Source organism: Syngnathus typhle, linkage group LG16 (genome assembly GCF_033458585.1).
Source record: "Syngnathus typhle isolate RoL2023-S1 ecotype Sweden linkage group LG16, RoL_Styp_1.0, whole genome shotgun sequence".
Taxonomy (NCBI): domain Eukaryota; kingdom Metazoa; phylum Chordata; class Actinopteri; order Syngnathiformes; family Syngnathidae; genus Syngnathus; species Syngnathus typhle.
Genome location: NC_083753.1, coordinates 8,142,586 through 8,148,305, shown reverse-complemented (window position 1 = coordinate 8,148,305; position 5,720 = coordinate 8,142,586).

The window sequence follows — 5,720 nt, the reverse complement described above, 5'->3', positions numbered from 1 at the left end:
TTGAGGTCAAAGAGCGTGCCGTGTTTACATGGGCGGCTTTGGGACAGACATGTTTACCGGTGGAAATACCGCTGGAGGCAAGTGGGACTTTAATCTAATTACTTTTGTTCCCGCTTCTCTCGCTGTCTCCTCGTTCAGCCGATTCAAAACAAATGCTAACTAACGTCACTGGGCGGATGTCACTTCCTGCCCAAAAGTCATTCCAGAGGATCTGGGGGCTATCAAGATATCGTGCCGTTTCACACATCGTGTCTCGATTTAACGCTACTGTGCGCGATGGGGAACTTTAATTATAGTAGTATTATTCAACTCGTTCAATGCCGTTGACGACTATAGACGCTAAAATCCTAGTTTTTTTTTTAACTAGTTTCACTGGACATAAAGAAAATGTTGTCTAAGGTTATCCCCCCAAAATGTAAAGATAAAGACCTCGCCCAATCTGCAATTAAGTAACACGGGTGCAGCTGCGTCATGTAACGTTGTGTCCACTGGAGCCTTTCACTTCTTGGCAACACATCCAAAGAGAAGGGAGATGGCAAAACTGAAAAAACACCATCCGCTCTGCTTTTACTTTGCCGGGATTTATCAGGACGGGTGTCAGATCAGACGAATCGCCAGCATCGACAGACTCCAGACGGAAGGTTGGAGGGGTGAAGGGAAAGTGCTTTTTGTGAAATTCAAGTTAGCCGAGAGGTGGAAGGTCGGGTCTAAAGGTGGCGGCCTTGGCCCAGGGTACGGGGGCTGTTACCGGTGAGGTCCACGGACAGGACACGAGGGAGATCTCACATCCCTGTTGGGGTTGGGGTTTTCAAACATCTAACTCCCCGTAATTTGAACCGAACTGATCCAGCTCCATGTAAATAAAATCTTTGGCATAAAGTAGCACAAATCCAAAAATACCCACACTCATTTATTTGGTCCGTTTTACGTCTTGTCTTCCCTTCCATCATTTCACCGCGCCTTTGCTTTCGTGACTCAGGGAGATAGTTGCGTTATCCTTACAAGTACCGAGGCGCGCTTTGTTGTCGACAGGATGGTGATGATTAACGTGCCTTCTCCTCGCTCCAGCCTTTGCACCTCCTCCTTATTTCATTGAACAATTGAAATCATTTCATCTTCAAAAATTGGCTGCACTTAAGAGTACTCAAGCCGGAATGTCATCCAAATCAATGTGTCCATCCGTCTTCTCTCTCACATGTTTGAGCTTTAGCTCCCGATGGGTTAGGCAGCAGCGCTCGAGCCGCCCTTCCAGAGTAAACATGTAATCATGGCGGAGGACAGCTATCATTAGACGTGGGATAGGAAAAGGAGGCTAGCTTGGCAGATGCACGGCAGACAGAGAAAGAAAAAAAATTGCTTGAAATTTGCTTCAAGTCTGCTTGAGCTGGATTTCAATGACTCGTCTTTCGTAAGACCCAGTGGGTGGCTTTCCCTAAAAGCCTGTTCTTTAATCCACAGAGATACCCCCCCCCCTTCCCCATTAAAACCGTATTCGTCACTGTCAAGAGTCGAAACATCGCTATCTGTTTTTCTTTGCATTAACCTGACTCACTTTGAAAGCAGCCAAGCCTTCTTCTTCTTCTCGGCCTTTTATGTCAAAGTTGCCTTCTAATTTGCTCTTGTCTCAGACCATCTTGAAAGGGGGCGGAGCCCAGCGATGACATCACACATCGCAAATTAAAAACACAGGCGATTCTCCATTACGGTTTATAAGCTTCACTGTCTGGATTTTTCTCCGATTTGGATCATTTCTTTGTGGCGCAAGACTCGAGTTTGCAACCCAGTTGTTGCGGAGTCTTGTATATTTGGACATGTTTGGTTGTAAACTACTCACTGGGATTCTCCTTCCCTAATTTCCTGAAATGGAGCAAATAAATAAACACAGGCTGTCGCTTGGCGAAACTCTCCCACCCTCTTATCCGGCTCAGGCGCACGGATCCTCCTTTTAGCCACGGACGCGCTCAAGCATCCGGGCTCGCCTCTCTAGTGTCGGCGTAATGGCAGAAAGGACGATAAAGGGCCGGGGATAGCTTGGCCTTTATCTGCTCTGCTGAAAGTCAACCATTGACACGATGCACTTTAGAGGATGTGTCACTCAGGATGGTCGAGCCTTCATCTTTGACAGCGGCGCTGGATGTGGTTTCTCTGATATCCAGTTCCAGAACTCTTTTCGTAGAATAGGATAGAAATTACGTTTTATTGGGATAATCCCAAAGCTTCCCACCGTCTGTAAGTGACAGGAAGTAGTGAGCGTGAATTCCTGTCTGACAGGGATGTGAGTGAAATCAGGAGGGCAGCGCTTATCTGCTGCGTCCAACGAGACTCACTTCAAGCTGACAATGACCCCCCCACCCCCACCCCCCTCCATCTGTGCTCCTTATCCGTCGAGAGCGCTGCAGCTTTTTTGTCCGCATTGTATGGTCTGTTTCATTCTTTCGACGCCGCCTGCTGCACCGGTAGCAACGTCAAAAAAAAAAAAAAAAAATTGGGGGTGGACAAAAGGGGGCTAGGTGGTTTCCGCTTTGCAATTTTGATCGCTGACAAGCAAAGTTTTGTCATCTTAGCAACGATAGCCAACGAGAAGCCATTCTCATCGTCAACACGGTGGCACTGGATTGTTTGGAAGAAGGACGGCGGGACAATGGAGCAGCGGGCGGGATTGGGCGTGGTCGGGGTCCTCCCTGCAGTTCTCTACAGAAGTAATGACGGCCTAAGTGCCAACAGCAGGTGTCTTCCATTCATGGCAGGCCAGGTTAATAAAGTTTAGCCCCGGCGCCCCGCCACCGCCACCACACACACAGGTCAATAAACAAGTGCTTGTTCACACACTCCAGCTAATTTCTCCTCCTGTGAGAGGTTCAGGTTTTTAAAACTGGCTCTTGAAAAAAATCAGTTTGTTCAGAACTTTTGCAACATTGTAGTTTTTTAGGTTGCTGTGACCTAGAAGGGCAAAAAAAAAGGCACTTGGCAAAATGTATAGTTGAAGTCAATTTGGATTATAGAGTTGGGTTTTGGTAGAATTTGTGTTATGGGTCCCACAAAAAACATCAACAAAAAACAATTGATTTTTTTGGTAGGTCAGACCTTTCGTAAAATTGTTCAAGGGAGTGCCACTGCCTTTTTTTTTTTTGGCCCTCGAGGTCCTACAAATCTTCCACACCCCATTCTAGGGGTTTTGGACTTTTTAATCCAGTTTTTGTCAGGTCTTGAGTCAAAATCACAATTTTGTTAACATGGGCTTCTCTTTCATCTCTAATGTTTCCATGTACTCGCATGCCTAAAACCGTAGCCCGGCCACTCTAAACCAAGATCAAGTGATGCGGTTCCATTAGAGGAGACACATGCGGTGAGTTTCAAAATAAAATGGCAAGCCACAGTTACTCACGATCTTAAGAGCTTTGCCATGTCAATCCAGATGTGGGACGAGTCGTGTGGGCATGTGCGAGGGCTTGTCGTTACAGATTCTGTCGTACGTTGGTCCCTCTTGTGCATGTTGTCAGGATTGGACCACTTCATAGTTGTACTCTTGAACCTTGGGAATGTAAATGCAGTTTTAGAAAGGGTATTTTTAAATTACTTTTGATAGAGAGATATTCAATCAAATAAAATCCGGCGGTGTCACGTTGCTGCCAACTGCCCTGAAACGATTTTCTCAATGGCGCTTCCCATTGAGCGTCCGGGTTCGTTTACAAAGACGGAAACCGAGGTTCACCATAGAATGGCATCACGATACGTGACAGATTGCCATAACGACGAGTGTGGCCAATGTGCTGCGGAAGCTTAAAATAAGATATGACAGCTTCCACATCAGAGGACTATCTGGGGGTTTTCCCAAAACCACACCACGAAACTCCTTGTTGTTCAAAGTTCCGATGCGAAAGGCAGGCGGCGGCTTGAAGTCGACGGAGTGAAGTGGTGAGTAGGTCAGGGCCGCCGCACATGCTAAGCCGACTCGCGTTCATGTGGCGGCAAAGTTCACGTCCCGTCCAGCCCTGCAATTATCTCGATATTTCCTTAACCTTGACCGAGAACTTTGGTGGCCTAGCCCATATCTGCGTGTGTGTGTCTGACTCCATAGACTACGAATTGAAGACGTGTTTTTTATAGATTAATGGTGGGTTTTGTGGATGGGTGGCTTCTGTTGTGGAAAACTTTCAAAATGTCTTTCTATCAATGCCAAGTACTGAGGATAGCCTTGAGGGCCAAGAAGCTATTGTTTTGAAATTGTAATGTTGGACGTCAACCATAACTTGTTCACTGCTATTGACGGCTAAAGCTAATAGCTTATCTGTTATCTACTGCAACATACCCTTGAGGGACAATTTTAATATTTTTTTTCAGTTTCTCAGGTGCCACTACAATCTAACACGACCAGAAACAAGAGTCCAGTCTGTAGCTAACGTCTCTAACCAAGCGCCTTATAGGGACGATTTTTAAAGAGGTTTTTTTTCAGAAGGTTAGTTACAGTAAGTAGCTAAAGAATACGTCTTAGCTCCAGTGACAAGGCATTGTACCCGTAAAGGCTGAACTTTTTGTTCCATTCCCTTGATAGGAGCTGAGGATATTGAGGCCTAATGGGAACAATATGGCTGGTAATGAGAGACATGATGGAGGAGTTGACATGGATTACCAACATTCCTCTTGATGGGTTTTATGGAAGAAGGAATGGGGGAGAAAAAAGGAAAAAAGAATAGAGCTCCCTGGTTTATTTGATTTGAGCGGTTGTGGTCGTCCAGATGCAGGTTTCATCAGGGCTAAATATTTCCACCCTGTGGAAGAAAAAAAAAGCCAGAAAGAAAACACAAGCCAGATTGTGGACGATTGTGGGTAGTTGTTTACATGACGGTCTTTGTGTGTGTGCACGATGTCCCTTGTAAATAAATACCAATCCTAGCCACGTTGATTGTCATAGCAGGTGCTTCTGGAACAGTTGCGCAAGACTACGGTTAAAGATTTATTTTTTTACATAGTGGCAAAAACAAAAAGGTCACTGCGGATCAATATGCTGACTAACCACTAACCGCATTTGTGGCACAGCTGTTTGAGAAGGAAATTTAGCGAGCGTTAATGTTACGCAAAGCTGCTAGCCACTTTCACTATCAAGTGTTTACGGCTGCTTTGGACATCTATTACTACTTATTAGTTTGCTTGAAATGTGTGGCTTGTCATGCCATTTGAAGTGTGAATCAGTGAAAAGCCACAAAAAAAAATCCATTTGATTGTGCCAAATTGCAGAATTTGTAATTCAACTCAGACTTGAGCATACGTCATTGTGCGCCGAGCTAGCAAGCTAGGCCAAAAGACTAGAATTAGCTTCAAATAAAGCTCAGCTGTTCAAGTAGGCTTTTCCTGACATTTATTTTTCGATCATTATATATAATACATATAGTATACTTATATTCTTATATAATATTTAACTAACCCACATAAAACGTTGCATCTGCAGCCTCACAGAAGAACCACCTGCTTATTTATGATTAGGGAGTGCCTTGAGAATTACTACATTTATAAACTTCAGTAAATACTTTGATGCTCAGTAAAACCCTTGTGGTAATAGCTGCCATGTTTTCCTAAGCTCATCACCTTCGTGCTTTATCTTGCCCTTTTCTACCATCACCCCCCCCCCCCCACACACACACACACACCACTCTCCTTCCATGTTCTTCCTGCCCCACAGAGGCCGAGCCAGAGCACCTGCAAATGCTCACTTTGAAAGATGT